The sequence below is a fragment of the Mastigoproctus giganteus genome, chromosome 2 (assembly GCF_048544385.1).
Source record: "Mastigoproctus giganteus isolate SK-2022 chromosome 2, ASM4854438v1, whole genome shotgun sequence".
Classification (NCBI taxonomy): domain Eukaryota; kingdom Metazoa; phylum Arthropoda; class Arachnida; order Uropygi; family Thelyphonidae; genus Mastigoproctus; species Mastigoproctus giganteus.
In genome coordinates, this window is record NC_143576.1 from 120,634,618 (window position 1) to 120,657,358 (window position 22,741).

Sequence of the window (22,741 nt, forward strand, 5' to 3'; positions counted from 1 at the left end):
AATGTGGATTTTGTAGATGGTAATTTTTGAAAAATACATGTGAAAGAAAGTTTTTCCAGAAAACAGATATAAAATGGATAAATCAGAAAGAGGAACAGTTGGGTTCTATCAGTTTAGAAATGGGCAGCTGCTGGAAGCTGATTGGTTGCAGCATATACTCAGACTGATTTTGAAAAGAACAGGAGAGCACAGGTGCTAGTTCAGAAGAACAGTTCCCATGGTAGCATTTACAGAAAAGGCATGAATCACAAAGATCTATGAGACTTTTGTGATTCGTGGTCTATGAGAGAGTGAGTGGAGAGATTTTGTAAGAGATGAAATCATGAATTAACCCAAATGCCCGCTTCTGAATGGTCTAGAAGTCTGAGAGTTCTTGTGGGCATCAATATATTGTTCTCTTAGTGTACTTTCTAGTATACCAACTATTTTTGAGTAAATTTTAACAGGACTGAGTTACCCCCCCCCCTCCTTCACCACAGATCTTCAATTCATAATAAAACACGCCTGTGTGCTCTGGATTCATAATTTATTTATCTTATTTTGTTACACAGAGCATTAAAATTATGATAAATGAATTAGCTTTCGGCTGGGTGGCAGCCTTCATCAGATTAAAATACTTTGAATGGCAGTTAGAATAGAGATGCACTGCCAGGATGGTACGTGAGACACGTGGTTAATTGTTTGTTGATGTTTGTGGCTGTGACGTATGGTGGTGACGTGGCCAGCGTTTGTCTATGGACAGAATTACTGCTTCTGTGATGGGGTTAAGTTGACAACCACTGTTCCTGTTCAACGAGGTATCCGAGCATTTTATACTTAACGATTCCAACCAGGTGCGCCTTAAGTAATGGTGGGACTTGTCTACAACCACGACATCGCGGTGTGGGTCGATGTCGTGGTGGGTTGTCCAGACATGCTCGGCAATAGCTGAGTGTTCTACATCCGCCAAACGGATCGCCCTTTTATGTTCTGAGAGGCGTTTCTCGAGACGACGACCAGTCTCTCCAAAGTAGCAGCTCGTGCAGTCACGGCAAGAGATGCGATAGACCACACCACTCTGTAGAAGGGTGGGGACAGGTGTTTTTATGTTGGAAAGGAGAGAACGCAGTTTCTTGCCTGGGAGTTGGATGCACTTCACCCCATGCGATCTTAGGATTCTACCGATCTGCTGTGACAGGTTGGGGTAGTATGGGATGAATGCCCTCGTGGAAGACTCGTCACTGTTGGTGTTGCTGTTGGTCGTCACGTTGTCGCGTGCTTGTAGATCACATCTGTTAAGGACATCGATGGGGTAGCCACACCTCGTAAGGTCTACTTTGACTCTGGTGATCTCTTTGCGCCTTTCATCTGCAGAGCTGGAGTGTGTCCAGGCGCGAGTTAGCAAGGTTCGGGCGATTGAGAGGAGGTGTCCCCGTGTGTGTGCTGACTGGAAGTTGGTAAATTGGCCAGCACACATAGGCTTACGATAAACCGTTGTCTTCAAGCATGTGTCTTCGCGCCGGACAAGTGTATCTAGGTATGGTATAGAGTTGTTCGACTCCAGCTCAACCGTGAATTTTATGAAGGGTGACAGTGAGTTGAGGTGGGTTAGGAGTCGCTGACTTGAGTCTCTAGGGATCACTACGAACACATCGTCTACGTAGCGACACCAAAAGGCGATGTGATCCGGTGCGTGTGTAAACGCACGTCCCTCTAACTCCTCCATCACGATGTTTGCTGTGACCGAGCTGACAGGGGAACCCATGGCTGTGCCATGTATCTGCTGGTAGATTGAACCATTAAACATGATTGCACCCCCTGTTAAGCACAGTCTGAGGGCGGCGGAAATGTCATCAGGCGTCAGCTTAGTTCTGTCGCTGAGGGTTCCATCATTGTCCAAGAGTTGTTTTGCGCAAGAGATGGCAAGTTCCACAGGGATGGAGGTAAAGAGTGATACGACATCGAACGATGCCATGACTTGATCTTGCGAGATGGATATAGTGCGGATCCTTTCTATGAACTCAACACTGTTGGAGACGGTGTAGGTGGTCTTGCCAACTATAGGAGAAAGAAGTCTCGAGACAAATTTAGACAGCTCGTAAGTCGGTGATCCACAGCAGGATACAATAGGTCTTAGTGGCGTGCCTTCTTTGTGCACTTTCGGCAGGCCGTAAAACCGTGGGATCTGACACCCGGAGGCACGGAGGTGATTACGGGTTGACTGTGTGATTTTCCCTTGCTTCAGCCAAATGTTGGTGAGGATATTCACCTCTGACTCCCATCGTTCCAAAGCCTTGTTGGGGTCGATGGTTAGGGGTTTGTAGACGGTAGTGTCTCGTAAGAGCAGTAAGGCTTTCGCCATGTAATCAGTGTGGTTCATTACAACTGTACGACGGCCTTTGTCCGCCGGTAGAATGACGATGGACGAATCCCGTTTCAGTGCCTTGAGGGTAGAAATCTGTATACGGCTGAGGTTTGAAGAGACGGGGCGAGCATGGTGTAGAACTGCTGCAGTCTTTAAGCGGATTGCGTTGGCTACATCTTCTGGGAGGCGTGATAAGCTTGCTTCCACACCCAAGGCGATGTCGGTGATTGGTGGGTGCTTTGGAAGAACGGCAAATGTCATGCCAAGGGTCAACAAGTTTGTTTGTTCTGCAGATAACTGCTTGTTGCTTAGGTTCAATACGAAATCCGTGCAATTTGTGGGAGGGGCATTACGCTGGCGCCGAAATTGACGGGATTCATTAATCAAAGTATTGAACTTACGTTTCTGTCGGGCACAATAACGCCCCCCCCCTTGGCCATTGTGATTTTACTATGTTAAGAGTTCTTCTATGTTTGCATGATTACCAAGAAAATGGGATAAAATGTGGGCTTCGTTCAATTTGCTGAATGACTGAAAGGTGCTAAAACAGATGGATAAGTAAAGAGGACATTTAACTAGAAAGTGGCAGACTGTAAGTTGGATGTGACAGGATGTGCACTGGGGTGGATCTTCTCCCAATAATAAAAACAGGTGTGTAATATGAGTATGAGTATGCCCAATTCCCAGTCTTCCAATACCACTTTTTCACATCTGTTTCATCTGAGTCCAGAGCATCACAACTTGGGATTTTGTTTTATCTGGCCAAGTTTGTTGTTGGTATTACTTTTCCAGATCTGTGACCAGTTTTCATAATAGGCCTTGTGAATTACAGGCTTGTAATCAATATAAGGAACTTGAAGGTGTTGTGATAAATTGGTAAGAGGTTGTTTAGCAGCAAGATCGGCAGTCTCATTTCCCAGAATTCCAGAATGTTCTGTTATCCAACAAATATTACTTATTGATTAGACTCTCTGCGGGAGAGAAAATGATATTGAATAGTTTTAAATGGGATGACATGAAGAGAATTTCTCCCTTATGGCAAAGGCTGCACTAAGAGAATCAGTATAGATTAGGGCAGGTGAAATAGAATGTTCAACAATTTAGGCAAGTGCTAGTTTTACAGCTCGGCAGTGAAGATACTGTATGTGGCTGGTAATGAGACTGTAACCATAAATGAAGGGAAAACTGTTGCACACCTACTGCATTGTCAGTTTTCAATCTGCCAATGTATATTGTGCAGGCATTACAGTTGAGATTAGAATGTTTTTTTTGTTTTTTTATGGAGCAAAAACGTCAAAGATTATAATGCATCAGGAAAATTTTAAATTTACAAAAAAATTGAGATTTTGGTAACCTATAAAAATGTTACCTTGTCAAAATTTGTATATATGTATATATATAAATAGTAGAAGGGTAAAAATATATTTCCTATTTCATATACGGCTATACATATTAATAGCATGTAAAAAGTTAAAAACTGCTGAGACACGGTCATTGTCAGATAAAATCTGACCGAGTGTATAAGGCTCAGTCAGAAGGCTAAAAGCAATGGAACGTGAATTTCTAAAATTTGGACAATCTGTTAAAACATGCTTGGTAGATAAAACGGTATCACATTGCTCGCACATAGGAGAGTCATCAGCCCTCAGCAGAAAAGAATGTGTAAAATATTGTGCCCTATGCGGAGCCGAGCGAGAACAACTTCCTCTTTATGATCCGTGTGCAGACTAGACCGCCATGGTTTCATTACAGACTTAATCTGATAGTTTGTTGTTATATGCCCATGTCACAAGTCTTGTCACAGTGACTAAATCTTATTATGGATAATTTGCCTGTAGTCTGTACAGGGGACTAACAGGGTAAGGTTATTCGCTGGGACTGCTGATTTGACTGCATTATCAGCCAAATCATTTCTTGTAATGCTGTTGTGGCTGGGGATCCAGCAGAAGCAGATGTTGAATCTGCCTTTATAGAGAGAGAAAATCATCTGCTGAATCCAGGACAGGATTGGATGATTGTTGTGTCTCATTGCTGAGAAAGCCTGTAGGTGCACTCAACAAATCGGTATATATCATAACCAGATGATATTGGAGGGTTGTTATGTGGTCTGTGGGAGAGAAAATGATATTGGCTAACTCTATAGCATCCAACTCTGTGGTGTATGTGCTGCATTCAGGGGGAACCTGTTCACACATATTATAGTCAGAAAAGGCAGCTGAAGATCCCACATATGATTCTGACTTCAAGCCATCTGTATACACAGGCAAGAAGTCAGAATGTTTGGCTTGGTGTTGTGAATAGAGCTGAAGGTAGACAGCAGACGGTGTATCTGACTTCATTCACTTTTTAAAAGGAGAAGTCACATGCTGGAGTTAGAGCATGCCAGGGTGGAAAGGAATGCTTAGGTGAGAGCGTAACCTTGTCTACCATGAGGTCCAGCTCTCTGAGTAGCCCTGGGACATGTATACCAAACTGATGGTTGCAGTCTGATGTATGTTATAAAAATTTTCCCATCATGGCTCAAAAACGGATGTCCACGTGGGTTGATCTGGCAGGGATTTCAGCTTAAAAGCATAGTGCAAAGACTGTTTTCTTTGAAGTGACAGAGATGGTTCATTTGCTTCGACATACAGACTTTGGACAGGTGATGTTCTGAATGCACTAGTTGCAATATGAGTGGCCTGATGGTGAACAGGCTCATGCCAACACAGTGCACTATTTCTGGTGCACACATATACCTGAGACCCATGATCTAATTTTGAGTATACAACTGCACAGCATAGACAAAGTAAAGTGTGTCTGTCTGCATCTCAAGAGGTAGAAGAGAGAGAGAGAGCAGAGAATGTTAAGCTCTCTCGTGCAACTCTGTTCCTAGCTGACGAATATATTGGAGGAACGTCAGCTTTTTTTTTTTGTCAAATATGAGTCCCAAGAATTTTGTCTCTGCTGCTACTGGAATGGTGCTTTGTCCAAGTCGTAATTCAGGTTCAAGGTGGAGGTTACATTTGCAACTAAAATGGACGCAAATGGTTCTCACCGGTGAGAACCTGAAACCATTGGCCCTGGCCCAGGAATTAAGATGGTTGATGGCTTGTTGCAGTTGTCTCTCAATAACCCTCATGTTGCATGATTGAGTAAATATATAGTTCATCGACGTAGAGGGCACTGTTTACCATTGGAGGAAGCTGTTCTGTAATTGAGTTTACTTTAATGGTGAAAAGCATAAACTTAAGACAAATCCTTGGGGTACCCCCTCTTCTTGGCAAAAGGGCTGAGACAGGGTGAATCCAACTCATATTTGGAAAAGACGGTGGGATAAAAAGTTTTTAATAAAAATAGGAAGGTGGCCTCTTAGACCGAGGTTATAAAGGACTTTTAAAATACCAAATCTCCAAGTTGTGTCATACACTTTTTCCACATCAAAGAAAATGGACACCAAGTCTTCTCTTTTTAGGAAAGCATCTTGAATAGATGTTTCCAGTCTGATTAAGTGGTCCAAGGTGGACCTGTTCCTTCGGAAGCCGTACTGAAAGCGGGAGAGAAGGTCATTTGCTTCTAAGTACCACAAGGGACGAGCATTGACCATTCTCTCCAATATTTTGCACAAACAGCTAGTCAGAGCAATAGGACAAGAGATTTTCGGAAATTTTGGATCCTTTCCTGGATTGGCAAAAGCAAGTATAGTTGCTTGCCAGGTGTCTGGAAACTGCTCTTCAAGGAAAATTCTGTTGTACAGAAAAGTGCAGAGGTCCATGGACTCTAATGAAAGATGATTGACCATTTCATAATGGATGTTGTCTGGTCCAACAGCGGTAGCCTTCGTACAGGCAAGTGCTGTTTTCAACTTGTGGATGGTAAATGGCCCATTATATGAGTGGAAACCCTTTGGTGTAAACTTCAGCACCTGTTGTTGTGCTTAAGGACCAGAAACTCTGGGGAGTAATATGATGTTGCAGAGATGTTAGAAAATGTTTCCCCAAGAGCATTGGCTATTGCAGTAGAGTTTGCAATAGTACATCCATTACATTCCAGGACCGATGAGGTGCTGTGTATTTTCCCTTCATTTTCCAGATTTTTTCCCAGACCACCTTAGCACTGGTTGTCTCGGTAATAGATGATGTGAAACAGATTCAAGATTCCTTTTGATTCTGAAGGCAGATGTAGCATGCTTTGGCTCATGCACATTTAAAGGCTAAAAGGTTGGCCGTGGTAGGATATCGTCGGAATATCCCCCAAGCTTTGTTTTGGGGCTTTTTTGTTGCTGTACATTCTGGATTCCACCATGACATGGGAAGAAGCGGAAATCGGGTGGACGTTTTCAGAATTGTAGTTGCAGCTGCATGGATGATGCTTTCTATTATGTACATGACTACATCACTGATAGGCAGAGATGCCAAAATTTTCCAGATTTCGAAAGGCACTCCAGGCTGACTCCAGTCAGCCCGATTAAACTTCCACTGCAGTAACCTGACAGAAGACAAGGTTACCCGGTAATTAGGGTAGTTATCACGGGGAAGTGGTCACTTCCATATAGATTCTTCTCCACCTCCCAAGTAATGAAGGGAGAAAAGAAGGGGAGCTGATAGAAAGATCAATGGCAGAAAACATACGGGGAGACATGTGAAAATAGGTTTGTTCCCACGTTAAGAAAGAGGTGATTGTCAGTGAGCATACATTAGCATTAGCATTAGTAGAGGCATTTGATGCAAGAAAGCAAGCTTATGCAGCATCAGCCAAAAAAAAAAAACCCACTACTTCACCCCTCTGTTCGCTCAAAATACCTGTCCAGCTGAGCCTTAACCTTATTTAGGCTATCAACTTCCACGACAAGGGATGGAAGTCTGTTCCACCAACCAACCACCCGCTGGCTAAAGGCAAATTTCCGCACGTCTATCCTACATCTGTCTTTCCTCAATTTGAATTTATGCCCTCTCAGGTGATTATTCTGAGCGAGAGGAAGAATCCCATCAGCATTGAGCATGCTCAAACCATTCAAGGCTTTATACACCTCTATCAGATCACCTCGCTGGTGCCTAGTCTCCAGACACCGTAATTTGCAAAACTTAAGCCTTTCTTCGTAAGAGCACCCCTTTGTTCCATTCACTAATCTTGTTGCCCTTCTCTGTACTCTTTCCAGCAGCTCTACATCCTTCTTGAAATGAGGACTCCAGACCTGTATACAGTACTCTAGGTGTGGCCTGACCATTGCCTTATACAAGGGAATAATCACCTTCTTATCCCTGGTAGAAAAATTCCTATATATCATTGACAATACACCATGAGCTACTCTTGCAGCCCGTCTGCACTGCTCAGAGAACTTCATATCTGAGTACCACAGAGTTGATACATTGCTCTGGGGTTGCTGTTTCCCATGTGTAGTACTTTACATTTGTGAATGTTAAACTTCATTTGCCACCTCTCAGCCCATCTGCTCAACCTTTCCAGATCCTGTTGCAGCAGCAGCATAGTGCCAGTAGTGTCCTTGACAACCCTGCCTACCTTTGTCTCGTCTGCAAACTTCGACATTAAGCTTGATATACCATCATCAATATCATTTATGAATACAGAAAACAATAATGGACCCAACACTGAGCCCTGAGGGACTCCACTAACATTAGTCCACGACGAGCAGTGTCCATTGATTACCACTCTGTCTTCTCCCCCCTCAGCCACCCCTTTATCCACAGCAGCAATTTGCCTCCAATGTCACACTGCTGCAATTTGTGCAACAGTATCAAAAGCCTTTCTAAAATCCAAGTGTATAATATCAAAGTTATTCCCTGCATCCAGTTCCGTTGTGACTGCATCATAGTATCCAATCAAATTGGTCAGGCAAGACTTCCCCTTAACAAAACCATACTGTGTCCGAGCTATAACTGAAGTCTTGTCTAAATGATCCTACAGTGCTTCTTTAACTAGTGCCTCCATTAATTTTCCTGGAACAGAAGTTAAACTCACATGTCTATAATTACTTGTGTCAGCCTTTGATCCTCCTTTGTGAATTGGGGTCACATTTGCACATCTCCAGTCTATGGGTACCTCCCCTGAGTCCAAGGAAGCTCTCATAATTATGGCTAAGGGTTTGCTTACTTCCTCTGCTGCCTCCTTTAATATAACTGGATAGGTCCCATCCAACCCCGGGTGCCTTTCTTGTGTTTATCTTCAACAATTTCTCCTCCACTTTACTCTCAGTTATTGCAAGATTCTCTAGCTTACTGCTAGAGTTGAATATACCTCTGGCTTTCCCCTCACTAAATAACTCCTCATGTGTGAATGTCGATGCAAAATATTCATTTAGTTTGTTAGCTACCTGAGCAGGATCATCAACAGTTGACCCATCGATATCAAGTGGACCAATCTGATTCATGTCCTTCCTTCTAGAGTTTACATAAGTAAAGAACTCTTTGCTGTTTTTCTTTGCATCCCTTGCCAAAGATTTCTCGTAATCTGCCTTCGCCTGCCTAACCTCCTTTGTAACTTGGTTACAGATCAACTTGTATCTATCATAGTCTTCTGTGTCATGTTGTTGTTGTTGTTGTTCGGTTTAACGACACAAGGGCTACTAAGGCCAAATTGTGTCTCTTCAGCGTTAATTGACAAAAAGCATATTGTTAGAGAGATTACATTATATGCTTCTGTACAAACCAATATGTTTTATATATAATAAAAGTTCTTCAATATTTGCTTCATTTCCTAAGATGCGAGATAAATCAGGTGATATATTCAATTTAGAGAGAGACTGAAAAGTGTTTGACCGGATGGTTGAATGTAAGGGACAATCAACCAGGAAATGACGGACTGTAAGCTGCGTCTGACAGGATGGGCACTGTGGTGGGCTTTCACCCAATAATAAAAGGGATGAGTGTGGTGAGTATGTCCAATTCTGAGTCTTGCCAATACAACTTCCTCTCATCTGTTTCTTCGGAAGCCAGACAGCCACAGCTTTGGATCTTCTTTTATCTGGTAAAGTTTATTGTTAGGCTCACTTTTCCAGGTCTGTGACCATTTATTGTAGCAGGCTTTGCGTATGACAGACTTAAAATCAGAGAAAGGAACCTGAGGATGTTGTGAGAGAGCGGGTTGAGGATGTTTAGCGGCAAAGTCGGCACTTTCATTTCCCGGAATGCCCGCATGGCCAGGGATTCAGCAAAACCTAATTGACTGATTGGACACACTGCAAGTAAATAGCTGGGAATGAATCTGTTTCAATGTAGGGTGAGAAATGGAGGAATTCTTCCTTATGGCAGAGACAGCACTAAGAGAATCTGTGTAAATTATGGCAGATGAAATGGAAAGCTCAATTATTTTACTAAGCGCTAAGTTAATGGCATATAATTTAGATGTGAAGACGCTGCAAGCAAGCGGTAGTGGGGCTGAAATTGTACATAAAGGAAAAACCGCCACAGCACCTACCATACTCTGAGTTTTTGAACCATCCGTATAAATTTTACAGGCATGGTTGTCCGTAGCATGAGCTGAATGTAACTGTCTGATGTTGCAGGAAGGTATATTTTTCCCCCACTGGAGGAAGTATGTATCTTGAGAGACAGACACATATGTCCAAGGAGCAACAGGTGTAGTTGTGTCTTGGAAGATTTCATTTAAATCGACATTCCAAGTCTGAACAAGCTCTTTGATCCTGAGAGAGGCGGGTCTATTTTCATTTGGCTTACTCTGATAGAAGACATCCCAACGAGTATTATAGAGATACTCCCAACTTGGGTGTGATGGTAGACTCTGGATCTTAGCAGCGTAGTGAAGTCCTGAAAGCTCCCAACGCAGTCCTCAGAGCACTGTGATGGATCATATTTAGCCGTTTTAAAGTAATGCTCCTGGCAGAGTCGTACACTGGACAACCATAATCTAGCCGTGAACGGATTAAACTTCTATAAAGATGCAGTAATGTACACCGATCAGCTCCCCATGACATAGATGATACCGAACGAAGTATATTCAAATGTTTTAAACAAGAAGTTCTCAAATAAGTGATGTGAGCTTGGAAATCTAGTTTGCGGTCTAATAGTAGTCAAAGAAATTTAATGGTATTAACGAGAGGGATTGGAGTATTGTTTATTTGTAATTCAGGTTCAGGACGGAGAGCTCGCTTCTTGCAAAAGTCAGTGACAGCGCATTTCTTTTCTGACAGTCTGTAACCGTTCTGTGAAGTCCAGGATTCTATTTTGGTTATGGCAAGTTGTAGCTGCCGTTCAATGGTATTCATACTTTGAGATTGACAGGAAATGGTAAGATCATCCATACATATAAGTTTGAACAGTTTTTGGGATATCTCGTGTCATGCTGCTAACTCGGATTGAAAACAGTGTTGGACTGAGTATTGATCCCTGCGGGACTCCCTCTTCCTGAATGTGAGATGTAGAGAGGACGTTTTTGTATCGGACTTGAAAAGAGCGCAATTGCAGGAAATTCTGAATTATTTCTGGCAAATGACCCCTAAGCCCCAGATGGTAAAGGTCCATAATAATGCCATGCCGCCATGTAGTGTCAAATGCCTTTTCGAGATCTAAATTGACCATAACTAGATGTTGTTTCATGATAAAGGCATTTCGGATATGAGACTCGGCTTTAATGAGCACATCTACGGTTGATCTATTTTTTCGAAAGCCATACTGGTGATCTGGAAGGAGATTCTCTGACTCCAGGATGTAAGTGAGTCTAGTATGAACCATTCTTTCGAAAATTTTTCCCATGCAGCTCGTAAGAGATATTGGCCTGTAGTTTTCAACACAGGAAGGATTTTTTCCTGGTTTTGGTAAGGCGATAATGAACGAATGGCGCCATGAAGATGGATAGGCATTTTCAGAGTAGATCCGATTGTAAAAAATTAATAGGGTTCTCAAGTCTTCTCCAAGTAAATGCTTTAACATAATGTAATGAACTCCATCTGAACCTGCAGCACTATTGGAAGATCTGTTTAATGATTCTTGAAGTTCTATTAACGTAAACGGTTGGTTGTACAGAAATGAACGGCGCGTGGAGAAGTTAATTTTAAACCGTTCTGCACCTGCTTTGATATTCTGGAAGGTGGAGGCATAGGTGGCAGAAGCTGATATTTTTGCAAATGATTCTACAAATGCATTTGCAACTTCTTCGATAGTAGAAATGTCTTTCCCTTTCCAATGAAGTATCGGAGAGGGCAGCCGAACAAATTTGCCATTTAGTGCCTGTATTCTTTTCCAGATGACTTGTGTGTCCGTATCTTTGGTAATGGTTGAGGCAAAAGCAATCCACGAATCCCGTTTCGCTTTCCGCCTAACTTGTCTAGCTTTTGCTTTTAGTCTTTTAAAAGCAATTAGGTTACTAGTGGTGGGATACTTGCGGAAATGATTCCAGGCGCGGTTTTTTTCCTGTTTGGAATTAAACAATCTGTATTCCACCAGTGATTTCTGTGTTTTCGATATGGTGTGGATTTTGGAATGGAGGCCTTAGCTGCAGTCAGAATCTGATTGGTTATGTAAGTGTTGACATCATCAATATGTTGCCTTTGAACATAAAATCTGTCTAAGCGTATCTGGGCAGAATAGCCACCCCAGTTTGCCTTTTTAAACTGCCAAGTGGATCGTTGGTCAGGATTTGAAGTTACCCCTGTTTGTAGCGAGCAAATAATTGGAAAGTGATCACTGTTGTAGGGATCGGTTAATACCGACCATGTCATGATTGGAAATATGGATGGCGAACAAATTGACAAGTCTATTGCGGAAGCAGATCCGGTTGCTAAGTGGATGTAGGTAGGAGATACAGAATTTAATAAATTAAGGTCATTATTATGCATGAATTCCTCCATCAATTTGCCTCTTATATCCATTATAGCCGACCCCCACAATGGATGGTGTCCATTAAAGTCACCAAAAAGACAAATTGGAGTTGGGAGTTGTGCAATGAGGTTGTCAAGTTCTGAAAGCAGAAGTGGTGCAGATGGCGGAATATAAATGGAAACAATGGTAAATGACGTATCAACTGCAAGGCGAGCTGCCACAGCTTCTAGGGTAGTTCTCAATTGGATCGGCCTGGATGGTACATTAGCGTTAACAAGAATAGCAACTCCTCCACGTGCAGGTGATACTGAGTTCCTATCTCGTCTGTAAATGGTATAACTTGAAAATTGTGGCAAAACTTGGGGTGACAAGAATGTTTCCTGTAAGCATACACCTATGGGATTAAATTGAGCTATTAAATCTCTTAAGTCATCAGAATGAGTGCTTAGTCCTCTGCAATTCCATTGTATGATCTTATTCATTATTTAGGTTTACCTGAGGGTGATTCATCTGACTGTTTTCTGTACGTGGGACATTTTTTCCGGTCCTTTTTTGAGAAAGTGGGTCGTCCAGTATCCATGGTATCATCTGCATGGAGTTCTGGAATAGGTTCCTCATTGTCTAGCAACTCATCTACATCCATGCGTTTTGAGGGAGATTCCGTTTTTTTTGAGACTGATTCAGATTTTAATTGTTCTTTTCCAACTGGGACTAATGGGGTATGAGTAGGAATGCTGATTGGAGTATTTGTGGCTTCGCTAGTTCTTTTTGGAGGATTATCTTTCTTTGAGGTTGAAAGCGTAGATTTGAGCCAGTTCGCTAGAGAGGTGTTAGGTGGAACTGATACATCTGTTTGAGCTGCAGTAGAAACGAAGTTCCGAGTGCGAGCTGCATAGGAACGACTACTAGGCAGGGTCGACATAACTTGTCTACGTGCCTCAGGAAAGGTGACTTTATTTTCTATTTTGTACTTCTGAATTTTCTTTCCTGTAATCCATAGCTCACATGTTTTGGAAAAAGCTGGGTGGCTTTCTTTGCAGTTGGGACAAACAGGGGTTTTGACAGAGCAATCCGCTTGAGTGTGGTCTTTAGAGCCGCAGATGGGACATATGGCCTCACCTCTACATGCCTGCTGCGAATGCCCGTATTTCTGGCATTTGAAGCAGCGAACGGGATTCGGGATAAATGGTCTTATACGACAATTCAAATAGCCAGCTTTAATTGAGGATGGTAAGTCTGGCGTACTGAATGTTAAGATGATCGATCTCGTTGGAGTGAGATTTCCATCTTTTTTAGTCATAATCCGTTTCACATTTGTAACTTTTTGACTACTTAGTTCTTGAAGTAGCTCTTCTTCGGAGACTGTAATTAGGTCCCACTCACTGATTACACCCTTTGATGAATTTAAGGTTCTGTGTGGAGTAATTGATACTGTAAGCCCACAAAATGATGTTGTGTTTAAGAGCCGCTCAGAATGTTTAGCGGTGGCAGTTTCAATGAGGAGATCTCCGGATTGTAATCTTTTCACCATTTTCGGTGATCCAGTAATTGATTCCAAATATTTTTGAATCAAGAACGGTGACAATTTTCCTACAGGTTGGGAGGATAAGGAATGAATCACCAAGAAATTTGGTAATTCATCATGGCATTCAGGTTCCCTTCTAAGCCTTTTGGGCTGGTTGGTGTCACGGTCGCTGTCAGGAATTTCTGACCTTGAGCTTGATGGCTCTAAAGGTGGATAATTAGTCGTATCCATGTTATCTCCTTTTGGCCCTGGGGGTATATTTTTACCACCCAGATTACCGGCCCCGCCACGGGGAGGCAGGAGCAGTGCCGCTTGTGGCCAAGCGTATAGGTTAGTACAATTAGTAAGACTAATTTAATTAAAGAAAAAGGTTCTTTCCTTCTTCTGGGCTCTCTTCTTAGTGCTTTTAAGAAAAAGGGCTACTTAACGAAAAAGTTTAATAATCAAGAGAGAAAACAAAAGAGAACCTAGTCGCTTAGAGGAAAACGCTTTTCAATCGCACGAGAATCGCTTGGCCACGGAAACGCTTGGCACCCGGGGCCCTGTGCCATGTGTTAATTTGTATGTATCCCATGCACGTTTCTTCTCTGCCATATGCCTCATCAGTTCATCTGACATCCATTTAGGCCTAAACCTTGAACAATATTTCTTAGTTGGTATGTAAAGCCTAGTAGCTTCCAAGATAAGTTCTTTGAATGCTTCCCATTTTGCATTTGCTGTTGGTAACATCATCAGTTGGTCCCACTGTATAGAATTTAAATACTGTCTCAGTCCATCGTAGTCGCCTTTATGAAAGCAATAACCCTTCCCTTTACCCCTAATGGTAGTTACCTCTTTGAGTAAATCCCACTTCAGCACACTGTGATCACTGCCACCTAGTGGTTCATTTATCTGCAGATTCTTAATGCATGAAGAATCACTGCTGATAATCAAATCAAGAGTATTCCTCCCTCTAGTTGCCTCCCGAACATGCTGATGTAGAAAACAATCATCTAATAAATCCACAAAAGCCTTGCTAGTGTGTGAGTGACCAGCCCCCAAATTCCTGTCAATATCTGAAAAATTAAAATCTCCCATTATAAGACTCTCTGATTTACTGGCCCACTCTATTTCCCTGTACAGTTTCTTATTGTACTCATCAGAGTCACTAGGCCTATAGCACACTCCTACTCTCAATTTTGATCTCCCAATGCTTATGTCACACCAAACTGACTAGACACTGCACTGTCCAGCGATGTCCACTGGCTTCACTTCCTTGCATTTTATGTATTTCTTAACTAATAGCATAACCCCTCCTCCCTTTCTATCCAGTCTATCCTTTCTGTACTCCCAAAATTCCAGTTCTGCATTCCTTATATCTGTGTGACACCACGTCTCTGATATCCCAACAATATCTGCCTTTGATGTTTTGAGCAATACCTCAAATTCATCAAATTTATTTACTAAACTCCTAGCATTGGTGTACACGCAAGTATACGTGCAACTATTTCTATTCTTAGCTACCCTAACACAACCCATGTGTTTACTTGTACCACAATGACTCCCAGCAGTCTCTGAAATATCCTGCATCTTGTTTTTCAGGCTTCTGCTCATTCCAATAGAAGCAGTGCAAGAATCTTTTTCACCTCTGCCAGTGGCTACTGTTAATCTATTCGTCTTTGTCTCCCCCCAAGCTAGCAGTTTTCCGACCCACCTAACACTGCCTCGATAGCATCAGCAAATATTCTTGCACCCTTTCTATTTAAGTGTATGCCATTCCTGTAGAAGCAATCTCTCCTGTTAACAAGTACAGTCCAGGCTGAAAAAAATTCTACCCCTTGGGCCTTGCACAATCTTTCCAGGGCCGAATTGATCGACAAGGCTCTCATCATATACTCCCTCCTATCGTGTCTGGGCAGAATTGCAGACACTTTCAAATTCATCCGTATTTCACGGCTTTTTTTCAACAGTGACCTGTGCGTGTTAAGCAATTCTGCCGGTCTCCTACTCTTGATATCATTAGTGCCAACGTGTACAACTATAGCCCTTAAAAGATGATATCTGCTCTACAACGTCATCAACCTTTGCCCCTGGCAGACATACCCTGGTCCTGTTCCACCTATCCTTTTTACAAAGCATGTTCCCCATTTCCCTGACAATAGACTCACCAACAACTACTAGTTCCTTTGGGACCAGTGCATTCTGCCCTGGGGGTTGCCGCTGTGTTGCGCGATGACTAAGTGCAAGCTCTGGCGTTGATGTGGGCAGCTGAGAGCTTGATGGGCCCTCAATTTAGTTCCTTCGAGGGCATCCACCCTGTCCCTCAAGCTCTCATATAGGCCCATAAGAACGCTGAGTTGTTCCCTGATTTCGATATGTTCTATGACTCATACGTTCTATGACTTGTCCTCTTCCACTGATGCTAGCACTACCCCACAAGGTGTTATGTCCATTAAAGTTCCTAAGAAGTAAGAAAGGGGGAGGCAACTGCATTACAAGAACATCAAGGTGATGTCAATACCAGATGGCATATATATATATAGAGCAAACAGTTAGTAAAAACACCACTGGTATTCAAATTGCTACAGTGTCGATGCTGGTTGTAAGTGACAGAGGCTGAAATGGAGTATGGTTGCCCATGAGGATTGCGACTACTCCGTGAGCGGGGCAACCCACAATTCTATCTTTACTTATAATAATAATGCTATGCAGTCTGGGGTCATCATATGCCCTTAGGTAAGTCTCCTGCAAGCAAAGGAGACTTGCTCATGCTTTTGTAGGAGGGCTTGATGTCATCAGTATTTTGCCAGAGTCCACAACAATTCCATTATAGTAATTTAGTCATTATTTTGGCTTGGTGGGTCCATCGGGCAGCTTTCAAGGTGCAGAGGGCTTACTTTTTTCAGTCTTGGATTTATCTTTTTTTGGAGAAGTATGGACGATGTCCCATGTCCATTTCCTCCTCCGCAAAGAGTTCCAAGATTGAATCATATGGTACCTCCTTCTCCTCTTGGGTATGGGGGATATCTGAGGCTTCTTATTCTTTTCTAATTGAGACTTCTTATTCTCTACTTTTTTTACTGTGGAGCATTAGGAGGTACAGATATGGGAGTAGCAGTTGGTTGATCTTTCTTAGCTGGCATTTGTGAGCTTAACAGGTGGCGAGCAATAGGAGAGAATGATTCTTTTTGTGGTATGGTCATTATAGTTTGGGTTTCAATGGAACATCTCCCTGCTACCTTCTGTGCATAGGTTGGTTTGTTTACATTTATAGGTTTCACCACTTTTCTTGCCTCCTGATAAGATATGTTCACTCAGCCAATGAATTGGCTGAGTGAATCAGTCATTGAATTTCTTTTTCTTCTTTTCACCTCTGCTTGGCAGTTAATGCACGATGGTTTTCAGCTGAACATGATGTTGTTTCGTGGTCCTTTGCACCACATCAAGTGCATGCAAGGGCACCACAACAAACCATCTGTGAGTGTTTATATTTTTGGCACTTAAAGCACCATAAGCGATTTGGTATGTATGGATGCACTGGGCAGTTAATATAGTCAGCTTTGATCTCATTAGGAGACATGGTGAATTGAATCTTAGAATGATGTTTCTTGTGGGAACAAGCTTACCATCCCTATGCATGAATATTCGTTTTGCGACTGTCACTCCTTGGGGTTTCAATTCAGAACAGATTTCCTTTTCAGCGCATCCATAAAATCCCATTGGGCAATGACACCATGGGATGAATTAAGTGTTTTGTTTGTAGTTTTGTGGTTCAAAAGCTGCTTCAGTTATACTGCATTGAATTAAGTGTCTTATAGGGGCTAACTGTGATACGCATTCCCACGATAGATGTTGCAGAAGGAGCTGTTCTGAATGTCTGTCACTTCTGATCTCTATAACGATGTTTCCTGACTGAAGCCGCTTTACTGATTTAGGAGATCCTGACAACCCTTCCAAACCATTCTGGATAAAGAAGGGTGACAATTTCCCTAAAGGTTTTTCACTTGTAGGGTGCATTATCAGGAAATGAGGCATTGGGCCTGATATGGTTTCAGTTTTTTTTTTTGTCTTTTTGCTGAAGTGACATCAGCAGGGTCAATATCTAATTTTTCGGATAGGGGCTGTGTTGTGGCCCCAGAAGAAAGAATTTTGTCGGGATTCATAGAGTTTTTTTTATTTGTTCATTGCCCAGGCTCCCTGCCCACCACGGAGCCCAAAGGGATGTTGACTACCCGGCATGCAATAAATGTGCTCAGCAGCGGAATGTCAGGGCTACCCAGACACTATAACAGCACTGCCACCAGCCTGAATCCTGACCCTCGGACCATGAGGGTAGGGGCATGGCATTGCCACGGTTGACGCTTGCAGGTGAACCCACTAGCTGATTGATCCTAGCTGGGCCATCCAGGACCACCAGTCTTGTTGAAGCAGGGGCCAATGTGATGTGCTGAAGCTGGGCCGTTCAACCACAAGGTTCCCCCTTTTCGAATTTCTACGGGTTGCAATGCATGGCAAACATGCCAAATTTCATTGATGTTAGTCTGGAACCTAGGTTGTGGACGTTGGATCCCAGTGATGCTAATCTGGAGGACCATCAGCATCACTGGGAGGTCCCCTCACCACATACAGGTGCCCATGTTGAGGGGATTAGAATGGGCTATGTGCAACTGTCTGATATTGGAAGTAACTAAAACATCCTTCCCCATCAGAGAAAGTGATCATCATTAGAGGCATGAAAACATAACCAGGGTGGTACAGGAAAAGTGGTGTCCTGAAAAATGTCACTTAGATCAACATTCCAAATATGAAGAAGTTATTTAAGTTTGAGTGATGCAGGTCAGTTTTCATGTGGCTTACTCTCATAAAAGGAATCCCACTGGGTATTATACAGATACTCCAAACTATGATGGCATGGGAGACTTCGGATTTTTGCAACATAGTGAAACACCAATGTTTTTCTGTGATGTAATGGCAAATCATGAGCTTCAATATAAAGGCGACTAGAGAAGTCCTCAAAGCTACCAGGGCTGTCCTCGGAGTACTGTGCTGGATGATGTTTAGCCGTTCTAATGTGCGTATCCTAGCAGATCAGCTCCCCATGGACATGGACAAGACTGATCGAAGTATATTCAAATGCTTTAGACAAGTAGTAGTTTTTTTTTTTTTTTTTTGGTAGTTGTTGGCGCATCGACTTCTGTGGCCATAATGCACCTCCCAAGGTTTTTGCAGTACGTTGATTCAAGCCCGAGGTGGGATTCGAACCCGCGACCTTTGGGTTGCCAGGCAGGCACTTTACCCACCCGGCTAGTCCGGTCGGCCAAGTAGTTCTTAAATGAGTCACATGAGCTTGGAGGTTTAGCTTACTGTCCAATATCAGTCCAAGAATTCTAAAGGTATTAGCAAGTGGGATTGGAGTATTGTTTATTTCTAGTTCAGGATCAGGACGCAGAGCCTGTAGCTTGCAGAAGTGCATGGCGGCGCATTTCTTTCCTGACAGTCGAAGACCATTCCATCAAGTTCAGGATTCTATTTTGGTTATGGCTAGTTGGAGCTGCTGTTCGATGGTGTTCATACTTTTAGACTGACAGGAAATGGTGAGGTCAGCAGCATACATGTAAGTTTCAATGGTTTTTAGGATATCCCGTGTCATATTGCTAACTCGAATTGTTTGACTAAGTATCAAAACCTGTGGTATTGATTTTCAGTCTCTCTCTGATAAGGAAGATTACAAGAAATGTTCGGCAAAGGATGCAAAGATTTCTTTACTTATATAAACTCTAGAAGGAAGGGGATAAATCAGATTGGTCCACTTCATATCAATGGCTCAACCTGATCCTGCTCAGGTTGCTGACAAACTGAATGTGTATTTTGCATCTACATCCACACATGAGGAATTCTTTAGGGAAGTATTTGCCAGAAGTTAATCAAACTGTAACAGAGATCTAAATGATTTGTTGAAGTTAAACATAAGAAAGGCAACTTGAGTGGATGGGATCTATCCAATTATATTACGGGAGGCAGTGAAGAAAGTAAGCAAACCCTTAGTCATAAATATAATAGCATACTTGGATTCAGAGGAGATCCATGCAGACTGGAGATGTGTGAATGTATCCCAAATTCACAAAGGGTGATACGAGTGATTACAGACCTATTAGTTTAACTTCTGTTACAGGGAAAATAATGGAATTACTGGTTAAAGAAATAATGCAGAATCATTTATACAAGGCTGCAATTATATTTCAGACACAGCATTGGTTTGTTAAGGGTAAAATCATGTCTGACTAATTTCACTGGATACATACTACGATATAATCACAAAGGCACTGAATGCAAAAAATAATTCTGATATCAAATACGTGGATTTCAGGAAAGCTTTTAATACTGTTGCACATAAAGGACTACTATACAAATTGGAGCAGTGTGGCATTAACGACAAGTTGCTGCTATGGATAAAGGGATGGTTGGGTGGGAGAAGAAAGCTAGTGGTAATCAATGGACACTGCACTTGGTGGACTGTTATCAGTTGAGTCCCCAGGGTTCAGTTTTGGAGCAACTGTTATTTTCTATATTTATCAGTGATATTGATAAAGGCATATCAGGCTTAATGTCCAAGTTTTCAGATGATGCAAAGGGAGGTCAATGGTAGTAATGACAGTATGCTACTGCAACAGAGTCTAGAAAAGTTAGACACATGGGCTGAGAAATGGAAATTGAAGTTTTAACATTGACAAATGCAAAGTACTGCATATGGGTAGCAGTGACCCCAGAGTAACGTACCAACTGTGTGGTATTACATTCAGGTTAGTGGAAAATGAAAAAAAAAAACCTGGTGATAACTGTGCAGTCAGATATAAAGTTCTCTGATCTGACAGACTGCCATGATAGCTCATGGGGTTTTGTCAATGATATATACAGGAATTTTTCTAGTTATCTGGAATAAGGAGGTAATTATCCCATTGTATAAGGAAATGGTTAGGCCACATCTTTAGTACTGCATACAGGTCAGGATGCCTCATTTGAGAAAAGGATATAGTGCTCCTGGAATGAGAACAGTGAGGGGCAATGAGATTGGTTTTGGTTGGTTTTTTTTAGGAGCATTAGCAACTAAGGCCATATTGCTCCGGGATATGCGGTGGTCATTCCTTGACCTTTCCGCATCCTCCGTATTTGGTGGTGACGGGCTCGAACCCCGGTCTAATCAAGAAGCGTGTGCTGCGCACTGCTGCTCCTTCCCACCTGGCTGCGGAGGCGCCTATGAGATTGGTAAGAGGAACAAACAGGTGTTCTTACCAAGAAAGGCATCAGTTCTGCAAATTGCAGCAGCTGGAGACAAGGCACCTGCGAGAAGATCTGACTGAAGTGTTTAAGCTTTGAATGGATTGTGCACTCTTGATACTGATTGGATTCTTCCTCTTGCTCAGACTATGCACACGAAGGGGCATAAACTGAAATTGAGGAAGGACAGTTGCAGAATAGATGTATGGAACTTTGCCTTTAGCCAGCAGGTGGTTGACTGCTGGAACAAACTTCCATCTGTTGTTATTGATGTTGATAGCTTATATAAATTCAAGGTAGAACTAGACAAACTATTGGAGGGAATGGATAGGTGAAATGAGAATTGGTTTTTTTTTGGCTGATGCTGTATAAGCTTGCTTTCTTGCATCATTTTGCCAATACTAATAATAATGCTAATGATACACTACAAATGATATTATGATTAAAAAAAAAAAAAAAAAGGTACAGATGAACAATTAATAATAGTCACTATATCCATAAACAAACTGCAACACTGGTTCTCCACTGTCATGACTCATGAGTTCCCAGTTCCGCCTATCTTATGAGCACACTCAAAACAATTTCAGGTATCTTACCGGTGCCTTTCAAATTGTTTTCATTTGTTTAATCCCAAGTCTGTTAAACTGAGAGTTTAGCGTATTCCTGTGACTATAAAGATGATAAAACAACCCCTGTTCAAGGCTAATGGGATTCTACCTCTTGCCCGAGAGAGCATAAATTCATATTGAGGAAAGACAGTTGTAGGATAGATGTGCAGAAGTTTGCCTTTAGCCAGTGGCTGGTTGATTACTGGAACAAACTTCCATCTGTTGTTGTAGAAGTTGATAGCTTAAATAGATTCAAGGCAGAACTAGACAAGCCTTTGGAGTGAGTGGATGGGTGAAATGTGAAGGGGGTGTGTGTGTGTGTGTGTTTTGACTGATGCTATATAAGCTTGCTTTCTTGTATCACATGCCTTTGCTAATGCTAATGAAAGCACGGAGATTATAAGCATAAAATACGGACAATTTAAAGCCAGTAAAGGATGGTTTGAAATTTTTGAAAAAGGTTTAATCTACACAAATTTCCTCATTAAACCAGTGGGAGACTCTGCCTCTGCTGATCATGATGTGGCAACCACTGTTCCTGAACACTAAAGAAAGTGATTGAAGAGAAAGGCTGTCTACCAGTCCAAGTTAGGAGGGATATACTCCCACGATAGGAGGGAGTATATGATGAGAGCCTTGTCGATCAATTCGGCCCTGGAAAAATTGTGCAAGGCTCAAGGCGTAGAATTTTTTTCAGCCTGGTCTGTACTTGTTAACAGGAGAGACTGCTTCTACAGGGATGGGATACACTTAAATAGAAAGGGTGCAAGAATATTTGCTGATGCTATCGAGGCAGTGTTAGGTGTGTCGGAAAACTGCTAGCTTGGGGCGATACAAGGACTAATAGATTAACAGTAACCACTGGCAGAGGTGAAAGTGATTCTTAAACTGCTTCTATTGGAATGAGCAGCAGCCTGGAAAAAAAGATGCAGGATATTTCAGAGACTGCTGGGAGTCACTGCGGTACAAGTAAACACATGGGTTTTGTTAGGGTGGCTAAGAATAGGAACAGGTGCATGTATACTTGCGTGTACACCAATGCTAGGAGTTTGGTAAATAAATTTGATGAATTCGAGGTATTGCTCAAAACATCACAGGCAGATATTGTTGGGATATCAGAGACGTGGTGTAACACAGATATAAGGAATGCAGAACTGGAATTTGGGGAGTACAATGTGTACAGAAAGGATAGACAGGATAGGAAGGGTTATGCTATTAGTTAAGAAATACATAAAAT

At 42.2% G+C, this 22,741-nt stretch overlaps 1 protein-coding gene across 1 annotated transcript in view; it reads right to left on the reverse strand.

Annotated features, from left to right (window-relative positions):
• Positions 1–22,741, reverse strand: part of Megf8 (multiple EGF like domains 8) — a 619,502-nt gene that overhangs the window by 357,303 nt on the left and 239,458 nt on the right. The window lies entirely within an intron of this gene.